The sequence below is a fragment of the Ursus americanus genome, chromosome 36, assembly GCF_024610735.1.
Source record: "Ursus americanus isolate L20-20 chromosome 36, mUrsAme1.1.p, whole genome shotgun sequence".
NCBI classification, from domain to species: domain Eukaryota; kingdom Metazoa; phylum Chordata; class Mammalia; order Carnivora; family Ursidae; genus Ursus; species Ursus americanus.
In genome coordinates this window covers 3,919,928-3,932,063 of record NC_142162.1, presented here as the reverse complement: position 1 = coordinate 3,932,063, position 12,136 = coordinate 3,919,928, and the positions used below count along the sequence as shown (strand labels likewise).

Sequence of the window (12,136 nt, the reverse complement as noted above, 5' to 3'; positions counted from 1 at the left end):
TGATAATGGGTAGTCCCCCGTGACACATACAGCCCTCTGAGTATGTATGCATATCCACAGTACTCAAATTCGGTTTACTTTTCCTTAATTGAAAGTCCTGTTTCCTCTAACCACAAATAAAGGTGCCAGTTATAACACCTCTTTTCCAATATGTACACACCATTTCAGTAATGTACCATTTGTACTATTTACTTAGGAGCGAACAATACCTACATGGAGTATCTTTGGAGCCTGTATCTGAAATTAGTTCAGATGTTAGTTCAGATAAAATTAGATCAGATGAGATTAGTTCAGACAGTGAAGTTTACATGTATAACTCATTTTCAAAGATTATTATTAAAAAGGAGGAATATGTTCTGAGGGCCAGACAGCATCTCATTTCGCATTTAAAAAGCATAAGTCTAGGGGCGCCTGGGAGGCTCAGTTGGTTAAGTGTCTGCTTTTGGCTCAGGTCACGATCTCAGCATCCTGGGATTGAGCCCCGCATCAGGCTTTCTGCTCAGTGGAGAGCCTGCTTCTTCTTCTCCCTCTGCCTCTACGCCCACTCGTGCTCTCTCTCTCACTTGCTCTATCTCAAATAAATAAACAAGATCTTTAAAAAAGAGTATAGGTCTGTTTAACAATCCAGTAGTGTGCGCCCATACTACAAGTAGAGCCTAAGTGAAACAATGTAGAAATCAAATATAGAAATTATTTACAAAGAGTTCATTTAATGAGATTAGAATGAAAGAATGAATGAGGTGTATACAGAGGTAAAGCTGAAATTACCACCCAACATTTTAAACACTTGCACTGACTTAAGTGTGTTACTGAATGCAAATAATTCACCCTAAGGAGGACACTAACTGCTTTAGCAGTGACTACAGCAAAGCTGAAAACAAATGTTACCTCAAGCCCAATGTTGTAATCAACTTTTGCATACCAGATCCATTATTATACGAGCGGGAGAACTGCCCAGATATAAACCCATAACAGCCTTTCCTTTCCCCCAAACTGAGGGAGCCATTGTAACTTGGACAAAGGGAAACACCATCTTTTTAGGCCCTGGAAGTTTCATAACTTGGGAGTTCAGGGTCCTAAACTGACAAGAGCTTTAAAAAACCACCATGAACCATGAAAGACTATGGACTCTGGGAAACAACTGAGGGCCTCAGAGGGGAGGGGAGGTGGGGGAATGGGATAGGCTGGTGATGGATAGTAAGGAGGGCACGTATTGCATGGTGCACTGGGTGTTATACGCAAGTAATGAATCATGGAACTTTACATCGAAAACTAGGGATGTACTGTATGGTGACTAACATAATATAATAAAAAATATTATTAAAATTTTTTTTAAATTAAAAATAATTAAAAACCACCATGACTACTCATGGCAGTGGAAGTCATATTTTCTGTTGTTTTCCCCTCACCTATCAGAAAAGCTGCATCGTGGAGATTCTATGAGGTCCTGCAGCAGACAGGATTCTGGTTAATTCCAAGTGTCACACAGGCAATTCTTCTGGAGATACCCACAATTCTGAGAAGACAACCTTGAGGAAGTAAGGAGGCAAATCCCATGCACACGCTACTTTAGAAACCTCAGGGCCAGTCACACTCACTTTTTTTTTTTTTAACTAATAAACATGCTGAATGGAATAGCTTGAAATTGCCTCCAAGTATTAAACTGCAGGGTAATGAAAGGTAGCCTTTCTCATTAAAATGGTCCCAAGAAAGGCTGGTTTTGTTTGTGTCCTGTTCTCCAAGAAGAGCCGATAAGCAGCAGCAATTGTCGAAGTTGCCAGATGGAAATAGGTTTGAACCAATTTGACATGGCAGCTCTTCTCACATGCCAAGCCTTGACATTTCTCATGTTGTGCCTGAATTATATGCCCAGAAGGACTTAGGTCCTCTCCTCTGATAGCCCTGTACCTTACACCAAATCTGAGTCTTAGAAGAAATAAGGAAAATTTACAGTGTTGAAAATGGCCCCTTTGTGACAATAGTATTGCTCAGCTTGCTGTCTACTCCAGTGGGGAGCGTTCCCTTAGCCTCAAACATGCCAGTCCTTCATAAAGCACTCCTCCTCCTGGGGTTGAGAACATGGCCCACCCCGCTACTATAATCAAGGTTACAAGCTGATGGGGTGGGTTTACTGTAATTATAGCGTACCCAAGCTTCAGGTTAAGACTTACTTCCTTGACTTGGAAAGACAAAGGTCACTCTGGTTTGACACATTCCATTCTTGGGAGCTATTTTCTTCTCTCTTTATTAGAACTGCAGTGTTTTAAGTGAGGACAACAATGAATAATGGCCAGGGATAAAGATAGAATTGAGGTGCAAGAAAAAGCTAGCCATCACTTCTGAACCTTCCACTATCATCCCAAGGCAATTTGAAATAATTTCTATTCTAGGATAGGTGAGAAAACTCTTGTCATAATCCAACCAATCTTAGGGGCTTTCTTCCCCTCACCCCCTAAAATTGTCCAGAAAAAAAATCTGAGAACTCCCTCTGGTGGGATATTTGCACTGCATCATATCTAGCTTTGTCAATCCTTTATTTATTTGTGTTGATTCATGAATCTTTGAGAGGTTGTTCAATTCAACCAGCTCATCCTACCAACGAAGAAGCCGAGGCCTCTGAGAGAGTGAGTGATTTACCTCAGATTCCAATGTGAGAGCATGGAAAAGCTGGGATTCAACGTCAATTCTCAGGACCTATCTGAGTTCATTTTGACCCCATGCCTGCGATGCAATTTACCACTTAATAATAATCCAAGTTACAGTAGCAATATTCAATCCACAGAGCAGGAAAAAGATTTGATAGATAGATATCCATGTCAGAGGGAGTAGAATACGGGGCGGGGGGCGGGGGGGGAGGCTCAATCTGACTTTGTTCTCCAAGTTCACATATATACTTTTGTCAAAAAATTTACTTTTCTATACCGGGCACAATTTTACATTCAACATGAGGCAGAAGTAGAGTGTGTTTCTAATTTAAGGTTAACTCAAGATAGGTCACGGTTAGAATTTTGTTGATAAGGGAATTAAAAACATACGTTTGAAGTTAACGACAAGATACTCTTTGCTTGTTTCCGATGCCCCCTGACTCAAGTCCATTCATGATCCAGGACTCTGAGCCACAGACACAGCCATCACGCATCACGAATAAAATCTGAAGGCTATTTTGCCAAGTAGTTCACTAGAGTGTTATTTCAATTTTTTAAAAATGTACAAATTAGATTTTATTCATCAGAACCTCTTATGTAATAGGAAAATGTACTGTTCAAACTTCGAATTAAGGTAAAATATAAGAAAGTACATGTAAGGTTTTAGTTTGATGAATCATCACAAACTGCATTCATATAAGCAACACCTAGATGAAGAAAGAGCACATTACTAGTGTCCCCTTTGGGCCCACTTTTTGTCCTTAACAACCCCACCCCCATCCCTAGTAACTACCTTCCTTTCTTCTATGGACTCACGCTAGTATTTCCTGTTTTCTACAGATAAATGGAATAACGCGGTATGTGTTTTGGGGGCGTCTGAGTTCTTTTGCTCAGGCTTGTGCTTGTGAGGATCACCCACGTTGCCACATTTATGTGTAATTGTTCATCTTTCTGCAACTCTATCACATTTATTTAACCCTTCGAGGCTTGCTGGGTGTTTGGACAGTTCTCCTAAAGATTTTTTATTGTGTTTAATTGTTTGCAAAACACATTAACTCAAAGGAAATGAACTCACCTTTTAGAAGTGTGGGAGCTTTAGAAGCTCACCCGATGGAATTATTTTCCAAAATTGAGTTTATATTTTTTTCTCTCTGTGGGTGTATGTGCTTTTGGATTTACTGTCGTCCTGACCAACAGTTTCTGTTGAGTCTTCAGTGGTTACAACCTGAGCCTACAGTAAGGAGCCTTAACATTGCATGCTCCAGTCAAAATGAATGACTGAATCATTGTGACGTCAGTAAGCGGGTAATTCATTTCCCATGTCCTTGCGCTTCACCTTGAGCTGGTCAGCCAAGGCTTTTCAAAAACCCCGACTTGTTTGACCTGCTCCCAGTTATAGTCCCTTTCAAGCTCTTCTGTATAAAATGCAATCTTGTCAAAAGGGAAGACACCTGCTCCCAGCAGGAAGGTTACTCACCAACTGCCAAGTCCTTCGTTACGGTGTCTAGAAATGAAATGATCTTCTGTCTGGAATGTGTCTGCCACCATGACTGCTGGCCTTGGGTTGACTGCCAACCTCTGGTACAAGAGAGAGGCAGAGACACATGAGAGGAGGGTGCTGGGAAATGGATGTTGATGAGTTCTTGATATTGTGATTTTTAAAGCTAATTTTCTCTGAAGGAGGAGCTTTTACTTTTTGGGTGTCCTCAGCAAAATGCACACATTTCTAGGTCTGGTTTCTTCTTCCATGACCCCAAATCTAACTTATTTACTTCTTCTTACCTATGAAACATTTTTTAAAGCCTTCATCATTTCTCACTTTTTCTCTAAAATATTCTTCTTTGTGGAAAAGAATTTTCTTTCTTCAAGGCAGGAGAATCCACTGAGCTGCCTGTCTGCTTCACTGCCCTCCCCAACAGCGTGGGACCCTGGAATCCTCTGTGCAATGGCAGTTATGTCACACAGACACATGAGTCAGTCCCTTTGCAGTCTGGGCCTATTGAAGGAGGCTCCTCTTTCCAGCTGTGATTTAACCCTGTGAGCTGAGTCCACCTGCTGCTTAATTGGATGCAGGTTTTCATACCAACCCCCTTCTTCCTGACTGAAAATTACTAGTGTCCCCACAATTTCCAGCTTCCTGCTCTTCAGAGTCATGAGGAAGCAGAGGGCTTCTGAGAAGGCTGACTTTATTTCTATCACCACTGGGTTGTGCCCAGAACTTAGACATACGTATGTTTTCAGGTGGTATTTAAGTCACACAATGGAAAATGTCATTTTTTTTGTCCTTAAAAGTCATTTTTTTGTCCAAAAAAGAACATAAAGAGAGCATTTTAATAAAAAATCCAAAATATTTTTCAAGATTACTACTCTCCACTGAAACTCATTTAAAAGAACTCTAAGATTTCAACCCGAGAGTATTATTTGATGTAATTGCTTTAGTTGGGATAAAGGACACCCAGTTTGATGCTTTAAGATAGGCTACTGGGACGCCTGGTTGGCTCAGTCGTTAAGCGTCTGCCTTCGGCTCAGGGCGTGATCCCGGCGTTCTGGGATCGAGCCCCACATCAGGCTCCTCCGCTATGAGCCTGCTTCTTCCTCTCCCACTCCCCCTGCTTGTGTTCCCTCTCTCGCTGGCTGTCTCTGTCTCTCTCTCTCTCTCTCTCAAATAAATAAATAAAATCTTAAAAAAAAAGATAGACTACTGAGAAAGAAAAACTTAACTATTTAAAGGCATTCTATAAATTGTAAAGTATGGCATAGTGTATTGTTATTTTAATTGACCTCCAGGAATTAAATGTTTAAAATTTATCTAAATGTTCTTGGTCTCCAGATTGAGTGTAATCTTAAAAAAAAACAGTGACCACCAAACTACAAAACAAAAACCCTTCCCCTACAGAAGCTCAGTACTAATCTCTCACTCTGAATTTATTTCCTCAGAAGGTAAATAACCTCCCATGGGCTCCATCTTTGTACCTATTTAATTAAAACAACACTAATCACCTACTAATCTAGCCCACTCTTAACAAAGTATTGTATTCTAACAAGTCTCGTTGTTGTTGTTGTTGTTGTTTAATTTGGTTTTCTTCCTCCAGGGAGAAAAAAAAAAAAAGATGAGAAAAGGTAGGTATTGGTTTGAGGTCTGCAAGGAAATTTATGTAAGAAAACTAAAGTACCAGGGGAATCAACTCCATTTAGCCATAAAGCATTTCCCCTTGCAAACTCAGGAAGGATTCCAATTATTTACAAACAGATAACATTGTATAGCTCCCCCAGTATTACAGACAAGTCACCAGAAACAACTAGTTTGACAAAATTGCCCAGAAGCTCATTAACTGTACAGCTCTGCTAAATATCCGCCAGGGGCATCCCTCTGGAATTTGCTAAGGAAACTGAGGGTGGAATGAGTTCCCCACCAGAATTCTGGAAGTCATAAAATAAGAAGTTAGGAAATGGCTTATATCACTGATACACCAGTTGTATCAGTTGAAGGACTTGTTTTCACGTGTGTGTGTGTGTGAGAGAGAGAGAGAGAGAGAAAGAGAGAGAGAGAGAGCGCACGCGTAAATAAATGGTAAACATCCAGTAAGAGTAGCTAAATGTTCTGGACCTTCTAACTGTGAATGAATGTTTTGTTACAGTCTGTCTAGGGGTAGGCCAGCTTAGTGATCACTAGAGAAAGGTGTCTCCTCTGGTTCTGTGTTTGAGAGTGAAAAATTGTTTTCTTCATCTTAATGTAGATACATTCCCATCATACTATGGTACAATTGGGAAGGAATTCCGCTATACGAGGCCTGAGACTCTGAGATAAAATAAATGACTTTAGTTTAGTGGTGAAAGTTTAAAATCCTACCAAGCAACATTTTTGAAAGTGTTTTTTTATTTTTTTTATTTTCTGTTTCCCTCTGATGTCTTCTCTACAGACATTAAGAGACATCCAGGTCACTTCTATGTTTTGGGCAGGCAGGCGGGGGGGGGGGGGACTATTGGTGAATGATAAATGTCAAAATAAAAATTACAAAAACAGATACAATTTAAACATTTGTATTTAAGATGTTAGCACTTTGAACACAGAAAATGCAGTGTAATACAATTGTGCTATTCCAAACATAATTAGAGGATTTATTTTAAAATTTAAATTATTGTCACCTGTAAGTAGTTTAATCTGGTGATGGAACAAAAGCTTAAAATTATTGGATGAAGGTCATCTTCTTCCAAGCCTGTTAGTTCATGTCTGTAATTACATATGTAAATAACTTCGTTTGGAGATAATGTCTGATATCTAAATTCCAGGTAGCCATGGTAATGGGAGGCCCAGGCCACAAGGACCTCTGCTGCTTTCACGCTCCTGATAGCCTATCGCCTGATTTCATTTCTACCTGTTCATGATGCTGAGTAGGGTCTAAGTGTGGGAAGCGATTTGAGGAAAGAGATGCTTCTTACCAGTGGTTCTCAAAGGCAAGTCCCTGAACTGTCACTTGCTTGAGAATAATCTGGAATTCCCATTAGAAATACAGGGTTACTATCCAAAATATATGAAGTTCTTATACAACTCAACATCAAAAAACAAAACAAAAAAATAATCTAGTTAAAAAATGGACAGAGGACATGAACAGACATTTCTACAAAGAAGACATACAGATGGCCAACATACATGTGAAAAGATGCCCAACATCACTCATCATCAGGGAAACGCAAATCAAAACCACGAGGAGATATCACCTGTCAGAATGCCTAACATAAAAAACACGAGAAACAACAAGTCTTGGTGAGGATGTAGAAAAAAAGGAACCCTTCATGCAAGGAATGCAAACTGGTGTGGCCACTGTGGAAAACAGTATGGAGGTTCCTCAAAAAATTAAAAGTAGAATTACCATATGATCCAGTAATTCAACTACTGGGTATTTACCCAAAGACTACAAAAACACTAATATGAAAAGTTACATGCACTTCTATGCTCATGGCAGCATTATTTATGATAGCCAAGACATGGAAGCAGCCCGAGTGTCCACTGATAGATGAATGGATAAAGATGAGGTACACGTATACAATGGAATATTACTCAGCCATTGCAAACAATGAAATCTTGCCATTTGCAACAACAGGGATGGATCTAGAGGGGATTAGGCTAAGTGAAATGTTAATCAGAGAAAGACAAATACCATATAATTTCACTAATATATGGAATTTAAGAAACAAAACAAATGAACAAAGAAAAAAGAGACAAGCAAACAAACAAAAGATTCTTAGAGAAAATATAGAGAACAAATTGGTGGTTGCCAGAGGGACGGTGAGTGGAAGGATGGATGAAATAGATGAAGGGAATGAAGAGTACACTTATTGTGATGAGCAGTGAGTAATGTACAGAACTGCTGAATCACCATATTGTACACCTGGAACCAATAAACGCCGTACACAATTATACTGGATAAAAAATAAAAGAATGTTATATGAACGAAATTATACAGTATGTAACCTCTTGGAATTGGATTTTTTCACTCACAATAATTATTTGGAGATGCATGTAGATTGCTGTGCATAGGAATAAATTTATTCTTTAGAAAAAAAAAGAAATACAGATTCTGGGGCACCTGAGTGGCTCAGTTGGTTGAGTGGCGACTCTTGATTTTGACTCAGGTCATGATCTCCAGGTCCCGGGATCGAGCCCCGAGTCAGGCTCCCTGCTCAGTGGGGAGTCTACTTCTCTCTCTTTCCCTCTGACCCTCCCCCTGCTCTCTCTCTCTTTCTCAAATAAATAAATAAATCTTTAAAAAAAAACAAGTTCAGATTCTTGGCTCCACTTGAGACCTTTTGAGTCAGCATCCGTGGGGTGAGTCTCAGAAATTTGCATTTATTACAATGCCTATGTGATTTCGTTTGGGAACCACTGAGCTATGGGTTGGGATTGAGGGTAATGAGGACCGATTTCATGTGACTACAGTTGCCACCCACATTCTGGTGGAAATGCTACCTTATAATGGCCATATTTCAACTACTTACCTTCTATCCTTGGGTCATCTGAACCATTCACTGGATTGGGAACAAGTAGGGACGTTCTGAACAGGCCAATCTCAAAATCCAATTTTTTTTTTTAACCAACCTGGTCTGGCTCTTATGATGAAACACATGAAGCAGACACTCTGGGCCCAAGAAGCTCTTGCAGTTTCCTCGATGGTGGGGTCTTGAACCACGACTTTGAAGGAAATAAGCCTCTCTCCTCCAGAAAAGGATCCAGAGAACTATGGCAAATACTTGTACACCACCTCACTTGGCAGGAATTTACCCTGGGGCGAGGGCGCACTGGGGACATGAAGGCAGGGTAGCAGGGCAGGGCTATGTCATCGAGTGGCCTCCCTCTACTTGCTGCCTCCGCCTCAACTCCAAAAATACATAGGGTAAAATCCTTCCCCAGGAGTGAGATGAAAGTTCAGAGATTCATGGCCAACGGGAATATGCTGTTCCTAAGAACCCGAACATAGGTCAGCCCTCCTGCACCACCCATGCCCAAGCTGTATTCTACTTGGAGAGAGAAAGAGTATGTTCAGCAGGTGAAAAAATGCCTGGCCCCTCCCATGGAAAAGGACTTGGAAAGAGTGCAAAGAACAGAACTGGACAAGTCCTGGAAACTGTTTACAAGGAAGTGAGCCTTTGCATGGCATTGCAGATCACGCTGTTCCATTAACATAACCAGAGGGCAGAGTGTGTTGGCCACAAACAATTCCATTAAGTTGGGTGCTGAGGTAGCCATCCGGGCTTGGGATAGATAGTCTTGGCTAAATTGTATCCCTGAATAAGAAAAAGGAGGTGAAAGTTGCAGAAAAATTATAAAGCAGTACATGTGTTAGTTGTTACTCTTATCGTTAACAGCAATCAGCAAATTACTAGGTGATGTCACTTGCTAACTAATCATCTCTTTTGATGGAAGGATTCTACCTGCTTTGGCACTGTTACCGTGTCAAAGTAAAGCATTTTGAACCTATTAAAGTTATACATTGTGCTGGCACTTGTTTTGATTCCGAACGTTACATTTCATATTATAAAGGGAGATGTGGGGTACTGCTGAGAAGTCTTATTTATGCCTCCCATCCCTTCCTCCCCACTGAAATCCTTCAAAGCCCAGCACAAATGTCACCTTCATGGAGTCTTCTGACAGCCCTCTCTCCATCCAGAATTAAAAGCTCATTTCTCTGCATTCTGGAAACTTGTAATTTGTACCTCCTTTTAGCATTTCTGTCCCTCTGCCTTACATGATAGCTGTTACATGCCATCCTCTCACTAGATAATGGTCTCTGGGAGGACAGGGGCCGTGCCATCTCTGCTTCCCCATAAGCTTACACCAGGGTTTTGCAAATAGCAGGCATTCATGAAATGTCCACTAAATTCAAGTTTGTAGTCCTACGACAGAAGCCAGCCACAAGCCAGAAATATCTACGTTTTTGACATGATTGCCTATTCGACGTCTGACATTCTCCATGGCTATAAGCACCTTGGACAGAGGGGCAGCTGCCCCTTTAGAGAGGACATACTTCCTCTAGTTTCCCATAACTGTTTTTCATTATTTGTATCACCTGCTTGTCCTCCATGGACACCCTTCTCACGGAGATACTGTTCCCTTACCTTTTCAACGTTGGTCGGGACTAAACGCTTCCACGAATGGGCGTGTGACTATGCTTACAGTAGGTGCAGTTCAGAACCAAAGACTATGTTTGCCTGGATAGATCATTTACAGGTCAGCTGGTAATCAGCTGGTTTGCTGTGCTCAATGACCTAGTTTAGTTTTTAAGGGGGCAAAATGTGATCTGATCATATTTTGGCTAATTGTTTAAGGACTAGTGGCTTTGTGGAATACTAATCAAGCTTCAGTCTGAAGTCAGTACAGATAAACTAATGTAAACATTAACACTTCTTTCTTACTGGTCTGATTTTCCAGTAGGGTGATACTTCACAGTCTCCCTCCTTGATTAGAGGGGCTTATAGGTTGACAAGGTTTTCTCTACCTGAGCTCTCTATCTCCCCACTTCTCACTTGTTCCTTAATCTGCTCCAGCCTGGTCTCTGATCCCATCGTACTAAGGACAGTTCTGATATTGGCTCCATGTCACCATGGAATATTTTTCAGTGCTCTTGGTATCCAGTCGCTTGGCAATTCTTTTACAATTGACCATGCTCCATTTTTCCTGAAGGTCTTCGTATGTGTTCCTGGTGGCCATCTGGCTTCTCTTTGTCCAAAGCTTCTCCTTGCATATTTCCCTTCACCTGGTTGATTAATACTAGAGTTCTGCAAGGCTGAAACGTGCTCTTCTTTTCTTGTCATTCTATATATTCTTCCTAAGAAACATACTCATGTCCTTTACTTTAATTACTATTCATATGCCAGGGATATAAAAATATATTTATAGCACATATCTTTTCTTTAAGCTCTAGACCACGTGGTCCACTATGTACCTGACATCTTCCCTTGGATGTCTCAAGGGCATCTCAAGTTTAATTGATCCAAAAACAAATTCACATCACCTCCCAAACCAATTTCTTCAGGGTTGTCTAGATAGCAAACATCACAGCTGTCCAGATAAGCAAGTAAGCAAACTGGAAGCCATCTGCCTCACCTACCTCCCCACCATATGGTTTCTATCACCAAGCCTGATATTCTGTCTCCTAAATGCCTTGAAGCTGTCCCCTTGTCTCCATCTCTGTCATCCTATACTGGTCCCAGCTACACGTCTATTACTTAAACAGTTTAGCGTGTCAACTGGCTTCCGCCGCTTTATTCCCGCCTGGAGCCAGAATAATCCAAATGCAAATGTGACTGTGCTTAAAGAGCCCTTGTAGAGGCTTTCCATTGTTCTTAAAGACCAGAGTCCCTGGAAAGGCAGTACAAGATCTGGCCTCCACCTGCTTTCTTAGCCTCACCCATCCATACCCTGCCAGTATTCTCTGTCAGCCAACCATGCTGGACCTCTCCACATTTCTAGCTGCTGCAGACTCCTTCCCATAACAGGGCCTTTGCTTACATAGTTTTTTCTGTCCACATACCTCTATTTCCAAACTTGCCCCTCTTCAACCAATTATTTCTATTTCTTTGTTAGATGTCAACTGAAACATCACTTCTCCAGAAAGTCTTTCTTGACCTCCCTTAGTGTGTCCTCTCTGTAATGGAACAAATTATAGTCTGTAATTTTACATTCATTTTGTGACACATTTAATGTGTCTTTCTCACACTATGTTTTTGCTCATTGTCTCCCTATCTCTAGCCCCTCCGTAAGGCAGGGGACAAATATATATATTTTAGGGGGTAAAAGGTGTTACTTACCAAATTAGCGATCAGAAATATCTGAGCCCTAAGTCCGCCCCCCAAACACCCTGTTACACTTCATCATGTCACTTTGCATTTCAAAGCAATACCGGATATAAATTGTCTATAGAACAAAGTTAATAGGAATGCTTTAATTGAAAATAAGAGCAGATTTCTGTGTATGGAGCTCCATACATTCTCTA

At 40.8% G+C, this 12,136-nt stretch overlaps 1 long non-coding RNA gene across 1 annotated transcript; it reads right to left on the bottom strand.

The window, feature by feature from the left end:
* Window positions 1-1,226: 1,226 nt before the first annotated feature.
* On the bottom strand, window positions 1,227-10,298 carry LOC123801856 (uncharacterized). The gene is made up of 3 exons (XR_006782346.2): window positions 10,260-10,298; window positions 8,743-9,428; window positions 1,227-4,223 (listed from the first exon to the last, which is right to left on the bottom strand). It is a non-coding gene; the product is annotated as an uncharacterized LOC123801856 (long non-coding RNA).
* Between the last annotated feature and the right edge of the window lie 1,838 nt (window positions 10,299-12,136).